This window comes from Ictidomys tridecemlineatus, chromosome 10 (assembly GCF_052094955.1).
Source record: "Ictidomys tridecemlineatus isolate mIctTri1 chromosome 10, mIctTri1.hap1, whole genome shotgun sequence".
Lineage (NCBI taxonomy): Eukaryota > Metazoa > Chordata > Mammalia > Rodentia > Sciuridae > Ictidomys > Ictidomys tridecemlineatus.
This window is the reverse complement of record NC_135486.1, coordinates 8,257,653-8,275,391: the sequence shown is the minus strand read 5'-3', so window position 1 is coordinate 8,275,391 and position 17,739 is coordinate 8,257,653. Positions and strand designations below refer to the sequence as shown.

Sequence of the window (17,739 nt, the reverse complement as noted above, 5' to 3'; positions counted from 1 at the left end):
AATGGAATCGAATGCTGATCTAAATAAAAAAAGGCAAAAACAACCAAATGCAAGAAAATGGCCAAGAGTGATGCAGGAGTTCAGACACACGTGTGAAAGCGGACAAGCTGCTTGGAAGGGTCTGGCATGTTCCAGTGTGTGTGTGTGCTGTGTGTGTGTGTGTGTGAGAGAGAGAGAGAGAGCGTGTGTGTCTATCTCTGCTGCGTGTGAGGACAGGAAGCCAGGGCAGTTGTGAAGCTGCAAGGAGAAAAGGATGAGCTCATTGCAATCCTCGATTCGTGACTTGCAGTGCTGCTGCCGCCACCACTGCTGCTGCCACTGCTGCTGCTGCTACTGCTGCTCTGCCTCTTGCTGTGAATCAGTAATGAAGGGGTAAGAAAGGAAGGGGAGGGAGGAGGAGGAGGAGGAAGGTGAATGAGCATGCAGAGTGTGTCTCAAGGGAGAATGCTGTAATAAGAAGCCAATGGCGAGCCTTTGGACAGATGCGCTTCCCCATCTCAGTCCACCTTCAATCAGTGTTAGTCTGACAGCTTATGCTGTTGAATCTTAAACCCACAGACAAACGAACTAGCTTCTCCTAACATGTATCGTTCACAGAAAAATCAGACAACCAGCCATCTAAAAGACTGACCTATTCACTCTTGCTTTCTAACAAGGAGAACAGATAAAAGTCTGATCTCATTCCATGCGTTTAAAGTGGGAAGCTCAGATCCTTGTTAGATCACTGAAATCTACAGAAGAGCAGCTAGGGTAGAATGACAGAATCTTCTATGAACAGAAGAGCAAGGACCCAGCATTCAAGAGACACACCCTCAAGCTGAAGTGTTTATGCAATAATAATGACTTTTTGCAGTGCCAGGATGTACAACAGCATTCCAGCATGCTGGAAGGCAGGCCACAATTCAAAGCAAGATTTTTCCACATACAATATGATAAAATATAAAAATCTGCAATATAATATTAAGAACAGATATATAAGAAATTACTAAAGTTGAGATTCTCAAAGCAAAAATAACTTTCTTATGCCATAGACTCTAATAACAACAGCAGTTTAAAACACTGTTTTGATACTCTCTGGTCAAATTAATCCTTCCCCAGCAATGCTGCTAAAATCAGAAATTAAATGTAGTTTAACATTTTGCAATCTTTATGCTAAAGTGTTATATTAATTTCTCTGATGCTAGTAATAAGTTGTAGCCAAATAAAAAAAAAGGACAAGATGACCTTTAGGGACAGTCTCTTAACTTTATGCGAGCCATTGAGTACTTAATGTTTGGCATCTTGATTCTGAAATTTGTAATTGAGCTCATAAACACCAAAACAGAATATTCATGCAAGTTTTAGCATGGTACAAGGAATAATGGGGTAAGAGGCTAGAGCAAGTTATTTCTGAGTCTTAGTTTTCTATTATGAAAAAAGAGCTACAAATCTGCAAGTAACTAAATAGAAACAGATTTATCTTAGTGCAAGATATAGATTAATTACGGAACTAGGATTAAAGAGAAATAGGAAAGGAGATATTGCCTCCATTAACAAAATAATGTTTGGTTTCTTGTTTGTTTGGTATGGACAATAAACCCAGGCGCACCTAACCTCTAAGCCACATCACTAGTCCTTTTTTATATTTTATTTTGAGATAGAATCTTGCTGAGTTGCTTAGGGCCTTGCTTAAATTGCTGAGGATGACCTTGAATTATCAATCCTCCTGCCTCAGTCTCCCGAGCTAATGGGATTACAGGTATGCGCCACTGAGCCCAGCTAGTGTTTGGTTTTCTTTTCCCAAAATCTCATGAAAAATAAAACTTAAAAAAAAAATATTTAAAATATTATTGAACAAAATGTCTTAAATGAGATATTGATAGAGTACCATCAAGACTTTTATTTGTTCCAAAACTAAAAACCATACAAATTAAAAATTTTATTAATCAAATGGTCAAAAGCATTAGAATAGTGTGTGTGTGTGTGTGTGTGTGTGTGTGTGTGTGTTTGTGTATTCCAAGTCCCTAAGGTTTTAGAGGAAACCTCTGATGGGCTGCCTAGGGTTGGGGTAGGTTTTATTAGAACTGGGAGACTACACACCACACACACATATGCACACTATACACCACACACACATATGCACACACCACACACATGTAGCACACAGCACACCTCCATTTTTACTTTGTACACTTTCATTCTGCTTTAGATTCTGTTTGAAAAGACTGCTGCTGCAGGATTAGGGTGAGGAACACAGCCATAAACATCTTACATTTAGGAACAAGGGAGCAGTTTGAAGGCAAAGGAAGAACAGAGCAACTTCTTAGCTCACCAGGATTTTCTCTGATCTGCTTTTTTTTTTTTTTTTAAAGAGAGAGTGAGAGAGAGGGGGACAGAGAGAGAGAGAGAGAATTTTTTTTTTTTTTTTTTTTTTTTTTTTTTTTTTTTTTTTAGTGAGAGAGGGGGGAGAGAGAGAGAGAGAGAGAGAGAGAGAGAGAGAGAGAGAGAGAGAGAGAGAGAGAGAATTTTTTTAACATTTATTGTTTAGTTCTCGGCGGACACAGCATCTTTTGTTGGTATGTGGTGCTGAGGATCGAACCCGGGCCGCACGCACGCCAGGCGAGCGCGCTACCGCTTGAGCCACATCTCCAGCCCAGAGAGAGAATTTTTTAACATTTATTTATTCTTTCTTAGTTCTCGGCGGACACAACATCTTTGTTGGTATGTGGTGCTGCTGAGGATCGAACCCGGGCCGCATGCATGCTAGGCGAGCGCGCTACCGCTTGAGCCACATCCCCAGCCCCCTCTGATCTGCTTTTTAAAGTGGGGGACTATTTCTGATCTGACTAGCTAGGCCCCACAAAACACTTTCAGAAACATTTATATAAACCAGAGACAAAGAATTTGCACAAAATGATTCTGGTAAAAAGAAGTAATGATTAATCAAATGATTTTAGAAATGTATGGTTTGGCCTTGGTGCTCAAAAAAGAAGTTAAAATTATATGGACTAAGTATTGAATGTAGTTATTAAATATGATACATGTTTGTGTGTGTGTGTAGCACTATGGATTGAATCCAGGGCCTCTGCGTGCCAGGCAAGCTATCATAGAGCTGTAGCCCCATCCTTCCCCCACCCCACACCCCACTGTTTGTTTTTTTTGAGACAGGTGCTTACTAAGATGCCCAGGCTGGCCTTGAACTTGCAATCCTCCTGCCTCATACTCCTGAGTAGCTGGGATTATAGGTTTGTTATATCATACCTGGATTAAATTATCAAACCTAGTAAGCAAACCAAGTAGTTATAATATTTAGGCACATGTAACAGAATGCTATGTAAACGGTTCTATAATAGGTGGTCATGAATTTCAGAGGCCCTAATCGCTTCACAATGTTGCTCCTTAAACACCCATCATAGTACCTTTAAAATTTCCACAAGTTTTCAGTAATGGTCCTATTTTCAGAACAGGATGACAGTTAACATCAAATAACTCTTTAGAACCTCACAGTGAAATGGAAGAATGGATTCCAGGAATTCTCGAAGCCCTTAAACAATTACCCTCACCTCAGTATTTCTTCCTTTTCCTCCCAAGCCTCCAATAATTTATTTATTGCTGATGAGATTCAGCATTAAATCACAGAACACTCTGAGGAAAAAAATATTAATTACAAAGTAGTCTAAAAATGGGATAATAAAAACTCTTCTGAATTAACCAGTTAATAATACCCAAATTATCTTACCCTATCATAAAAGAGATTTAATTCTGAAAGTTCAGTTTAAAAGCGAGTCAAAGATAATATGTGAAATCTGGATAAATCACCTATAGAAGGTGAAAACTATTTTCTCTCTGTTCTTTTAGGTGCTTTGCCTTGGGTCCAACAAATAAGTCTGATCAAAGATGGTCTGAGGAGAGGAAAACCATAGCAGTCCAATACGTGCATGTGCGGATAGGAGAGATTCAGTAACGAGCAGCTCAAAAAAGCAATTGGATCTCGAGCTTATTCAGCATCTCAACAAAGAACAATAATTTTGCAGAGAAGTGACAAGACAAACAAAGGAAGAGAACTTTGAGCTTCTGGAGTGACAAAGTGTAGACAGCAGGGAAACCGACGTGCACAAGGGCTGCTCAGGTGAGGCTGTCTGCACAGACTGTTCGTGGAGACTGTCAGAACCATCTCATTTCCACCAACAGGGCTCTTAACGCCTTCCTGGTCTGGGAGATGTGTACTTAGGGCTGGGGGCCCTTCACAGGGTCACTAGTGTTCAACTCTGAGGCAGAGACACTTGTCCTGTGCCTCCTTCTTCTCAACTGTCTCTAGCTCAAAACAGTCCTTATAAAGAACTGGCATATTTTGGGGTGGCACACTCTGAACTCCTTCACACCCAAAGAGAGTGACTAAGAGAGGGCCAGCAACAGTCCAAAAGCCATGGCCTAGGAACTCACGTTGACACTCTCTGGAATGATGGCAGCAGGCAGTGGTGCAGTCCTGATTAGTCTTGCGCTGAAGAGTGTTCTTCCTGTGTCATGACTCCACTGTGTCATGACCCCAGATCACGTTCTGGACATACATTTCCATTGTAAATATAAAAAGCATATCTGACTTAATTCACAAACCCATAATTAAGAACTCATACACCTCCCCAATAATAATCATGTTAGGTTGTTCATTCCATGGCTACAAAGATGGAAAGGAAATACTTTCCAACCTGCAGTGAAGTATCCAGAGATAAAACAGGGTGTGCCAAAAGGAGGGACACGCTGCCTGCCACAACCTGGGTGTGCTGTGGCCATCCACAGCAGGAGCAGAGGTAGGCTTGAGCTGGTGGGACAGGCCTATCCCAAAGCTATGAGGAGTGAGGATTAGACATCTTTAGGAGAAAAATAGGACGTTGCTAATTACACCATCTTTTTTAGTTGTATTTACTAGCTAAATGACAGGGCAGTTTCTTAACACTCCCTCAGCCTGAGTAGAAAAGCAACATCACCTACCTGGCCCAGAAATGCTGTGAAAATATAATAAGTTGTGCCCATAAAAGAATCTCTCAGGGGTTGGAGCTGAGTGGAGCTCAGTGGTACAGTGTTTGTCTAGCACGCTCAAGGCCTAGGATTAAATCCTTACCACCACCACGAAGAAGGAGAAGGAGAAGAAGACTCACACAGTGCACAGCACAAGGCAGATACTCAGGAAACACTTGTTTTTTTATTCTTACCAGCAAGTCATACAGAAGAGAAAATGTATAAAATGCACTGTGTTCATTTGGAATAGGGTTCAGAAAGATGAGAAGGGCTCTGGATATCCTAATAATAGGACAGTCAGCCAAACACAGATAGAACATGTTCCTAGGAGACCACCTGCCTCTTCAGTTCACTCTTAAGACACAGACATGTTAACAAGAGGAGCAATGCTTCTCAGGGATGAGAAGGAAAGAGTAAATGTCCTTCCCTAGTTACTAGTTCTTCGTCAGATGGGTGACTTTTTCAAAAAGGAAAACTCAATGATTTGTTAAGTTCCTAAGAGCCAACAAACAGGCCAGAGAGGGATGACACAGTAAGTAGCCTGGGTCTCTTGGTGCTGTGGGTGCCTGCAGAAGTCACGTTGGCTCTTCCAGTCAAAGTCTTAATTCTGTTCAGTGCTATGCTACGGGATCCTGGATACAGAAGGAAACAGTAGACCCTGCTTCCAACTTTATGGGTTATCCAAAGCGCTTGAAGAAAAGATTGAAATGAAATGTAATGATACTGAGCTCAGACGTCATCTCCCAGGAAAACGTGTTTCATTATTTTACAGTTGGAACTCATATGTGGAAGAATCAGAGCACAAAATAAAGACACTACATAATTAACTGGCCCTGTAGTGGGGCGTTCAGGTTATAGATCTACAGGAATTTGAAGAAAAAGCATGTTCCTATAAAACCCCGTAGACTACTGGGTGTTGTGGGGAAAGCACTGATCTCTGGCGAGACTGATGTTATGACAGTTCTAGGAGGGATGTTGTTTGCTCTTAAAGAGAAGACAGCACTTTCCCCTTCCCAAAGTGATATGATAGCATTCTGAGCAGACCTGGTAGCATCACCAACACCTCATTTCCTATCCTCGTGATCCGATTCATGTGAGAACTTCTTCATCCTCGTGGAAAGGTGATCGATCACCTTATCTGTTTCACATCTACACTGACTCAGGAGCCTACCTGTTTTATTACTACATGTTTATATTTACTAGAAAAGAACTACACAGAGTAAGCCAGAAATCCAAAGTTTCTACTTAGTGGATTCAGTTATCTATCAGTATCTGTAACTGCTTTTTCTTTTTTTTTTTTTTTAAGAGAGAGAGAGAAACATTTTGGTATTTATTTTTCAGTTTTTGGCGGACACAACATCTTTGTTTGTATGTGGTACTAAGGATCCAACCCGGGCCCCACACATGCCAGGCGAGCGCGCTACCGCTTGAGCCACATCCCCAGCCCCCTGTAACTGCTTTATTGAGGCATGATTGGCATACAGAAAGTTATAGATATCTGTGTAAGGGGACAGAATCCAGGGACGCTCAACCACTGAGCTACAACTGAGGCCCATCCACTCCACACATTTTTTTTTTTTTTAAATCATGAGACAGGGTCTCACTAGGTTGTTGAGACTGGCCTCGAACTTGTGATCCTCCTACCTCAGCCTTCCCATTCACTGGGATTACAAGTTTGTGCCACCTCGCCAGGCTTATGTAGTAGGCAATTAATGTACAGAGTGTATACTTGTGTAATATAATCATACATTTGAACATAAGTATACATCCATGAAACCAATATCTTTATCAATGTCAAAACTTAACCTTCATCTCCACAGATTTTTTTTCTGTCCCCACTCCCTTGTTTCTTTTGTGGTTAGAGCACTTAATAGAAGATCTACATCAGTAATATATTTTATAATAACAGAATAAGTATACTTCTTTTTTCCATGTGACATTAATAGAATTATTTGAAGACAGTCTTAATTTTCTTTTCTCTACGCTAATCATGCCTGCTTCCAAATCCATCTCCTCCAAGCTAATTTCTAGAGTATTCCAGACACAATTCTGTCTGCTGCCCCAAGTATACACTTGTTTAGATAATGTCCCTCAATACAGTGTTGCCCACAATGGAAAAAATACTCTAGATTTGATAGCAGAATCATAAAATAATGGGATCTTGTTAGACTCTAGAAAATATCAAGGTCTAACAACATGTCCAGTCAATTGCTGAAAAGACTGAGGCAGCTTGCCATCATAAAAACTGTAGGAGACGGAGCCAGGAAGGCAAGATCTCAAAGTGCAGAAGCACAGCATGGAAGCCAGCACTTCCGGCACTATAATTTGCTACCTTTCAATTAATACAGTTTCTAAGAAATTATCTTATGAGAAGGACTATCCTTCACCATTTTTTCCACACATATCTGGTCCAGAGCATGTGCCTGCCACCTGCGGTGAAAGAATCTAAAATTCACAGATTTGAGTTGAGGTGGAGTATCCCCAAACCTGCCTCGAGAACAGTCACTTTTAAATACACATTTGTGATAATAAAGCACATGTGCCTTTTCAGCTTTTGAGTGGCAAGTACTCTCTTCTGCAACCAAACAGTTCAAGCAGCTACTCCCTTGGCAGCTCAGCTACAGTGTCAAATGTAAGAGCTGCTTTCTTGAAGCCATGCTTGTGACACAGGCTTGAAGAGGGAATGCTGTCTCAGGTCTCTCCTTCTCTGCCATGGACGGTGTACATAATGTTCACAAGCATTTCAAGCTTGAGCAGCAGGGATAAACATATGTTAGTACAAGCCTGTTTTTTACAATTTTAAATTGATCTCATTAAAATGAAGACATATAGAATCTAAACTATTCCTTGATCCCCTAAGCTAGATCAGCATTTTTTAAATCTTCATGTATGTGTTTTGTTATTGTTTTTCTTTTCTTTTTTTTTAAAGAGGTACTGTATTCATCTTGTGAATTGCCTCTTCCTTCTAAGGCTTCTCTCTAATTTTCTATTAAATTCGCAATCTGTGGCATATTCATGTTATATCGAATGCTAGGTGTAGTATACCAGCTGTCACTATGAAAATATTATTTTCAGCAAAGGAGTTATATGGGTTAGCCCATGTATTAGCAATCGAATTTGTTTCTAAAAAATGAATATGTCAAGATGGGAGCCTTGATGTATTAAATGGACAAACCACATTTTGAGACAAAGTGGTAATAGATTGCACAGCTCCCCTCTCTCCTCCCAACAAATATACATCCTAATTCAGTAGAATGGTAGAAGTGGCAAATGGCAAGAGTGGAGATGACCCCCTCACTCTGTGAGCTCAGCACTTGTACACACTCAGTATTGCCATAGCAACCTGACAAGGAAATGGGTGAATGAGTGTACATGGGCTTCTCTGCTTCACAGATGCTTTTATGTATCTCATGCTTGCATGTGCTCCAAGTGGAGATTAAGATGAAAATCTAGTGACTAAAAGTATGAACCATCATTACTTTAAAATTTTTTTTTAGTTGTAGATGGACAGATTTATTTATTTTTATGTGGTGCTGAGGCTCGAACCCAGTATCTCACCCATGCTAGGTAAGAGCTCTACCACTGAGCTAAGCCACCGTCCCCCATCATTACTTTTCTTTTTTTTAAGGTGGACACAATATCTTTATTTATTTTTATGTAGTGCTGAGGATGGAACCTCCCGCATGCCAGGCCAGCATACTACCACTTGAGCCAGATCCCCAGCCCCCGCCGTCATTATTTTTATTCAGGGTTTGTAAGAACCATGAGCTATCTGAGTGCTTCCCGTGCATCCCTGCATTTTATCATAGCAATATCTGTGCCCATTGAACTTACAAGTTAAGTGACTTGCCCAAGGACATGTAGCTAGTTATGGGGCTCAGGATATGCCACGCCAAAATATGTCATCTTGGCATATTGAATATTTTACACTGAAGAAATTTGAAAAATAACAGGAAGGATGATTCTCTGCCCTAGTCCCCTGAAGCAAGTCTTAAGACCTCTTAGGAGGGAAAGGAGCATCATTATCTCAGAGGATGAAAGGGTGTTAAGAGAATCTGAATGCACAGGCTTGTTGACCCACTTTATCACCCTTTGTCCTATCACAGTTCACCCTCTCCATTCTTTATCAGCTCTGGTGTAAGAACGTTCCAGTTTAACCATTCCTTTGGGTCTTTATTTCTGTATAAACGCCCCTGGGTCATGTAAAACATATTAAAACACATTTGTATGTTTTTCTTGTTATTACCCTTAACCTCAGGCTGAGAAACAATATGTTTTTTTCTCTTGCTAATCTGTCTTCCTGCAGGGGCCCTGGCCTGAACCTGGAAGGGTGGAAGAAAGATACTCTCCTACATTATAGCTACAATGACATTTTTTAGATAATTACATATATTATATTTAAGTGTTTTAAATATAACTTAAATTATTTGAAAAAAAAAATGAACTCAGAATTAAACAGGCTAGATCCCATAAGGTAGTCTAGGGACAAGAGACCATTCACCTAGGTACATAATTATGAATATACTGAGAAACTAATATAGCTTGTGTTCTGAAAGGCATGACAAAAACAAAAAGAAAACTAAGCAGAAACTTGGGCTCAAAGAGCAGCATCTGTACCCTGGTGATCTTACCCATACCTTTCTTCTTAATTAATACCAAACAACCCAATCATGAGACCAGCCCTCTCTCCAGAACTCCTATATATCTACCTCCTTATTGAATACATGTAACTAACCTCAACATGCTCAAAGTTACCACACCTCATTCTACCTGTTCCTCCTCCTGGTACCTCATCCACCCAACTACCAAGAAGACAACTGGGTACCATCCTTGCATCCTTTTACCTCCATCTATACCTAACCCATCACTCAGGACTACTTGATTCAACCTCCTCAGCATCTCTCTAAAGGATTCCTTTCCATTTTTATCACTTCTGATTTGAGACCAGCCCTTAGTGTGTCATGCTAGATAGACCTCCACCATTTGCAATATTCAAGTTACTGTACAAATAGGGGACTGCAAGTCTCCATACCTATGTTCATGTTTTCTTCTTTCCTTGAACTGTTTCTCCTCCGATTCATTTGCCTTTTCCTAATCTTTCAAGACTCAGTTCTTGGGCATTACTTCCTGCAGGGGCTGTACCCTCACTCCCCAGATGTGTGGCATGTGGCCCTCCTGTCTGCCCTGTTTCTGTCCATGCTGCCTATCTCATAGCACAATCAAACCTGTACTTGAACGAGTAGCCCCAAGGCCAGTGCTTAGGGTCATTCTCTCTTGTGAAGGTAGTAGGAATAATAATAGGGTAAGAATACCAGGTATTCTCTCTCTCTCTCTCTCTCTTTTTTTTGTCCTAAAAGCCCAGAAGATGCAGCTACTTAACATGCAGTGGCATTCCCTATAAATGTTCACTGAAATAGTTTGGCATTCAAAATGGATAGTCTTACTGTCCATGGAAGAGACAGATAAGCATCCTTCTGATTAGAGATGTTATAACACTGACTGCTCCTTTTGGGAATTTGTCCTTGGCAGAGTTACTTTTGCTTTCCTTCTCTTGCCCTGTATTCTAGATTCTAAAGAGAAGTCACATCTAAATGATTAGGATGTTAGCTGCTAATTAATCTTCCTTTAGATTTACGGAACCCAGGACATCTGATGTCCTTCAGATACCACTGGAAGATGTAATGCCCCTTCTTAGTTTGTTTGTTTATTTTGGTACTAGGGATTGAAGCCAGGGGTGCATAATCACTGAGCCACATCCCAAGCCCATTTTTATGTTGAGACAGAATCTCATTAAGTTGCTGAGGCTGACTTTGAACTTGCAATCCTCCTGCCTTGGGCTCCTGAGCCATTGGTATTATAGGTATGAACCACTGCACCCAACCTCTTATTTTTTAGTTTTGTGCATCAACTAATACAAGTATGTAAATATGGCTGGGAGGAGTAATTTGCAGAGAAGTGATATCTGCCTAAACAAACACAAGAACCAGAAGACCAAGGTCCAGTGTCCAGTGCTGGACAGAGAAGAAGGGGAAAGGAGGCCAAGTCCTAAATGATGAAGATCCTACCCAGAAAGTAATCTTTCTGCCCTCTGCCCACTGAACCTCCCTATATAACTCTTTTTGTGTTCCAGAGTTCCTCAAGATAGTTTTTAATGGGAGATAATAGCTGTCCACCCTGCCATCCTCCAAGGTACCAGTCCTTGAACAAACCACCCCATCTCCAGAGAATTGGCTTTTGCGTGGCAAGCAACTATGCCTAGGGCTGGCAGCAGTACTGGTACTTTAATGCTTCTGAGTCTTTAAAAAGGTTTTCCCCTTTTTGTAGAATGTTCTCCTCCGCCATTTTTCCTTGAAAATGTTTTCATGAAAAGAACACAAGCTGGGATGCCAGAAGGACTAGGGTATAAGCCCAAAATTTGATGTCTAGTACCTATGTGACTTCATGAAAGTCAAGTAACCTCTCTGAGTCTTATTTTTCATTAGTTAAATGATGTTAACAATAGCAATCATATGAAGTTGCTTAGTTATCAACATCTGTGACATTGTTTTTGAAAATATTTATTTAGTTGTAGATGAACGCACAGTATCTTTATTTATTTTCATGTGGTGCTGAGAATTGAACCCAGTGCCTCACCCAAAAGCAAGCACTTTACCACCGTGCTACAGCTCCAGCCCCATCTGTGACATTTTTTAGCTTGGTAAACTAGGATGATAGAAAATGAATTAATAGCCTGCCAAAGTGCTATGAAAATTACTTAAAATTGAAAACACCTGGACAATCAGCAGCTGTAGAAAAAATATTATCTGAATATAAAAGATCCTCCTGAAAATATAGCTGCCACTGACCACTTCTAAGGAGTTTCCCAATTGAAAAAAGCCTCTGTCTTAACAAGAAATGAGAATTCAGTTATCCATTAGCATCAAAAAGCCAACTAAAACATTCTACACTTTTCCTATTTAAGCCCGTGGCTTTGCTTTCCCCCTTTTCATCACACTATATATAAACACCTCTCTCTGGCTATCAGAGAGTTACTCACTACTGAGCATGCACAGTAATGATCCAGTCTTTCTCCTGTCAATCTGTCTGTTGTTTGTTAGTGATCAGGCCCCCATTCATTCCAACTCAAGATGGTGGGGAAAAGCTGTCTTCCCAACCATATTGAAGGCAGTAATAAGCAGGCAAGAAAAAGGGAAATCACTGAGGACAGAGAGAATAGAAGATAAATGGAGTTAATAAGAAATATGTGGCAATGGACTTATTCATTTATCCTGGTACCAGGGATTGAATCCAGGGGTGCTTAACCACTGAACCCCAGCCTCAGCCCCCTTTTAAATATTTTATTTTATTATTATTATTTTTAATTTTTTTAAGTTGTAAATGGACACAATACCTTTATTTTATTTGTTTACTTTTATGTGGTACCGAGTATCAAACCCAGTGCCTCATGCATGCCAAGCAAATGCTCTACCACTGAGCCACAACCCAGGTTCCCTTAAATATTTTATTTAAAGACAGGGGCTTGCTAAGTTGCTTAAAGCCTTACTAAGTTGCTGAGGCCGGCTTTGAACTCATGATCCTCTTGCCTCAGCCTCCCAAGCTGCTGGATTATAGGTATGTGCCACTGCACCTGGCACCAATTGCCTTTCTAATAATTTGTTTTAAATTTAGTGACCAAACAAGTAGTAAAAGTGAGGAAATTAAATCTAAATAAAAAGTACTGACATTGGGATAATAAAAAGGGAGAAAAACCTTCCCAGTCATTCTATAAGGCCAGCATTACCCAGATACCAAAACCAGATGAAAACACACACAAAAAGAAAACTACAAATAATTTATCCCTGATAAATACAGATGCAAAAACTCTCAGCAAAAGGCTAGCAAATCAAACACAGCAGCACATAAAAAAAGACTGTATACCATGATCAAGTAGGATTTACCCCAGGAATTCAAGGAAGGTTGAATATACACAAATTGATAAATGCAATACATCATATCAACAGAATGAAGGATCTCAATAGACACAGAAAAAGCATTTGCTAAAATTCAACAAAATTAGGCATATAAGAGCCACGTATGACAAACCCACACCCTACAACACACTGAATGAGGAGAACCTGAAATCATTTTCTCTAAGATCAGGAATGAAACAAGGATGTACACTTTCATGGCTCTTGTTCAACAAAATATTGGCCACAGGATTAAGATAAGAAGAAAGAAAGAAAAAAGAGAAAGAAAGGAAGAATGAAAGGCAGTCAGGCATCCAAATGAGATAGAAGAAATAAAATTATCCCTGCTTGCAAATGACATGATTTATATAGAGAGACACCTAAAGACTCCACCAAAACACTGTTAGAACTGATAAACAAATTCAGTAAGGTCACGGGATATAAAATCAACATACAAAAATCAATAGCTTTTTAATAAACCAACAGGAAAATTACTGAGAACAAAATTAAGAAAACATTCACAATTGCTACAAAATTCAAAACCAAAACAACACCACCACCATCCTAGGAATAACTTTAACCAAAGAAATGCATAATATATGCAACAAAAATTACAAAACAGTGATAAAAGAAATTGAAGAGGATGCACAAAAAATAGGACATTTCATTTTCATGGATTGCAAGAATTCATATTGTTAAAATGTCCATACTACCAAAAATCAATATATAGATTCAATGTAATTCCTATCACATTCTTAACAGATCTAAAAAAAAAAAAATCCTGAAATCTATATGGGAACACAAAAGACCCCAAAGAGCCACAGCAAGCATGAGTCCAAACAACAAAGCTAAAAGCATGATAATATCTGCCTTCAAAACATACTACAAAAACAGAGTAACCAAAAAAGTTTGATACTGGCATAACGAACACACAGACCAATGGAACAGAATAAAATAACGAGAAATAACTCCACATATTTACAGTTAAATGATTTTCTATAAAGACAGCAAGAATAAAACACTGGAGAAAAACAAGTCTCTTCAATAAATGGTGCTAGGAAAACTGGGTATCCATATGCAGAAGAAAGAAACCAGATCCCTATCTCTCACTATGTACAAAAATCAACTCAAAATGTAGGGATATAATGGAAGATTTGAAACTACTAGAAGAAAGTGTAGGAGAGATCTTTAGGATATTGGTCTGGGCAAAGATTTTTTTTTTTTAAATATGATACCAAAAACATAGGCATCAAAAGCAAAGACTGACAAATGGGATTCTATCAAACTAAAAATCTTCTGTATAGCAAAGAAAACAATTAACAAAATGGAAAAAAATATTTACAAACATTCATCTGGCAAGGGAAATATTTCCAGGACATATAAAGAATTCTTACAACTCAACAGGAAAAAAATTTTCTATTTAAAAATGGACAAATGACCTGAATAAACTTTTCTCAAAAGAAGACATACAATGGCTGATAGGTATATGAAAAAATGCCCAATATCACTGACCACCAGGAAATGCAAATCAAACTGCATTTCAGTATAATGAAACAAAAACAAAAAATAACAAATGCTGGAAAGGATATAGAGAAAATAAAACTCTTATACACTATTGGTAGAAATGTAAATTAGCACAGCCTTGTGGAAAAAGCATGGAGGTTCCTGAGAAAACTAAAAATACAATTACTATATGATACAGAAGTCCCACTACTGGGTATACAGCCAAGGAAATGGAAATCAATATGTTGAAGAAACATCTGCATTCACATGTTTACTGCAGCTCTCTTCACAATGACCAAGATATGGAATCAACCTAGGTGTACACCAACCGATGAATGGATAAAGAAAACGTGGTGTATATTTACAACAGAATATTTTTCAACTATAAAGAAGGATGAAATTTTGTCTTTTATGGCAATATGGATGGAACTGTTAGAGAACACTTGGTAAGTGAAATAAATCAGGCACAGAAAGACAAATAGCACATGTCCTCACTTATACATAGAAGCCAAAATGTTGATCTCAAAGTTGAGATTAGAATAGTCTTTACTACAGTCTGGGAAGAGTGTAGGGGAGAGAGGGATGGAGAGAAGATGGTCAGTGGACACAGGGGTGCAGCTGAATAGGAGAATAACTTCTTATGTTCTATAGCACAATACAGTTGACAACAATTTGTTGAGCATTTCAAAATATCTAGCAGGGAAGATTTTGAATGTTCCCAATATAAAGAGATGACGTATGTGTGAGGTGATAAGATTCCTCTGAATCAATTCAATTACTCTGCTGATTATTATACAGTGTGTACATATAGCAGAATGCCACACAGTATCTCACAAATATGTGTAATTACTATAAAAAGTATATATTAAAAAGTGTCACTAGTGCCTGTTGTGAGCCAGACATTGTGCCACCCACTTTCAAGCATGATCTTATTTCGTATAAAATGTTGTATTAAAGTCATGGCTTTAATAAATCATTTGCTCATATTCTGTGTTGGAGCTCAGAAAATCATAGCCCAAAACATGGCAATTTAGTATGCCAATTATTTTAAATTAAAGATACTTGGGGATCAGAAGATGCTGGATGAGGATTGTCTGTGGAGTTCCCTTATCTACTTAAAGACCAGATCTGTCAAATATGAACATAATTGCCTTCAATCTTCTTACTAAAATGTCATTCACCAAGAAAGATTATACTCCTGTCATAGAGATGTGAAGAGAGTGAAAATCAAACTCCACATCTAGAGCCCAGAGGAACTTTGCCCAGGCCATTATGTTCTTTGGGCCCATTACTATCCCTTAAAAATCTTTTACTGCCTCTTCAGGACTACCTATGCCCTCCATTTCCTTTTCCCCTATGAAGAGGGTACTGAATCCTTGGTCATCCCACAGTTATATTTTCATATTTTGTATGGCTCCTATGCATGTGTGCACATTAATAAATTTGCATGTCTTTTCTCCTGTTAATCTATCTATTAATTTGGTTAATTTCAACAAACTCAGTGAACTTGCCTACTCTTTTTTTGGGGAGGGGGTACTGGGGATTGAACCCAGGGTACTAACCCACTGAGCCACATCCCCAGCCCTATTTTATATTTTATTTAGAGACAGGGTCTCACTGAGTTGCTTAGCACCTCACTTTTGCTGAGGCTAGCTTTGAACACACAATCCTCCTGCCTCAGCATCCCCAGCCACTGGGATTACAGGCATATGCCTTGCGCCCAGTGAACTTGCTTACTCTTGCAAAAATCAGTTTGCCTTATCTCTACAACATCCTTTTGTCCCCAAAGGTTCATGTGCTGGAAGAATGGTCTCCAGTGTGGCAGCACTGAGGTGGTGGTGAGGAAATGTGGCTTGAAGGTAGACCTGCACAGGCAGACAGGAAAAGGGCCTAGGAGGTCGGCCTAGGATGAGACCCTGCCATCCTAGAATGTGACATGGGGCCTAAAGAACATCCTGTCATTGCCCCTGACAGCTTCAACCATCACACCTCCTCCTTAGCTAGAATACCCTGTCACTGCTGCTGATAGCTTCAACCACAATGGCTCTTCCTTAGCTTCCCATACTCCTAAACCTAGCAATGGCTGACCATCAGATCTATCCTTACACTTTCTCTCCTGAAAGACATGCCAAATCACAAGGTTGGACCCATCCTCTTAATTATGTAAATAAAAGATTAAACTTATGCACTTAGGATTAGCTTATGAAGCTGGGAGCTTGGAGAGCGTGATTGGTACATGTAGTATCCCTCACCCGACCAATCAACTGGGCTAGTCCATGAGATATACCTTTAAGGCCGGACGCAGTGGTACATGCCTGTAATCCCAGTGGTTCAGGAGGCTGAGGCAGGAGGATCAAAAGTTCAAAGCCAGGCTCAGAAAGCGAGGCACTAAGTAACTCAGTGAGACTCTGTCTCTAAATAAAATATAAAATAGGGCTGGGGATATGGGTCAATGGTTGAGTGACCCTGAGTTCAATCCCTGGTTATCCCCCATCCCCCACAAAAAATGAGATATGCCTTTAAAACCCCTGGACAACAGCCACCTCTCTTGGGACCCCTTCCTTTTGGGGAGCTCTGCTTTCTTTCTTCTATTCTAATGAATCCTGTTACTTTGCTCTTACCCTAGTGTCCATGGATTCCATTCCTCGAATCTGTGAGACAAAGAACCCACCCACCCACACTCTGTGCTACAGTAGGCAGTTTAAGACATGGGGCCTAGTAGAAGGGAATGAGGTTATGGGCTCCATGCTCATGAGTGGACTAAAGGGGATTCTTGTGGAATGGGTTGGGACTCTGTCTCTAAATGAAATACAAAATAGGGCTGGGGATGTGGCTCAATGGTTAAGTGTCCCTGATTTCAATCCCTGGTACAAAAAAAAAAGAAAAAAAAATCTTGACTCAGCTTCTTCATTCATTTTTACTTTATAATTTCATAGAACATTTTTTTTAAATTTTTACTTTTTATATTTTTTAGTTGTAGATGGACACAATATATTTATTTATTTATTTATTTTTATGTGGTGCTGAGGATCAAACCCAGTGTCTCACACTTGCAAGGCAAGCACTCTACCACTGAGCTATAGCCCCAGCCCTCATAGGACCTTTGAACTTCTTTTTCCTAATGCAACCAGGAGTCAACTAAAGTTGACCCAGTGACATTTACAGATTTAATATTTAATGTTTCTCTCCCTTAGAGGCCCAACAGGGCCACAATCTAGTAACTTGTGAGTTTGCAGGAGGATAAATTGAGTTATTCCTAGTAGCAGATGGTGAGTAGCTTGAATTATAGTCTTTG

The 17,739-nt window shown here is 39.6% G+C and overlaps 1 protein-coding gene and 1 long non-coding RNA gene across 20 annotated transcripts in view; one reads left to right on the top strand and one right to left on the bottom strand.

Moving 5' to 3' along the window:
* Positions 1–17,739, bottom strand: part of Rabgap1l (RAB GTPase activating protein 1 like) — a 581,968-nt gene that overhangs the window by 140,643 nt on the left and 423,586 nt on the right. The window lies entirely within an intron of this gene.
* LOC144367118 (uncharacterized) lies at positions 70–15,435 on the top strand. The gene is made up of 2 exons (XR_013426385.1): positions 70–372; positions 3,838–15,435. It is a non-coding gene; the product is annotated as an uncharacterized LOC144367118 (long non-coding RNA).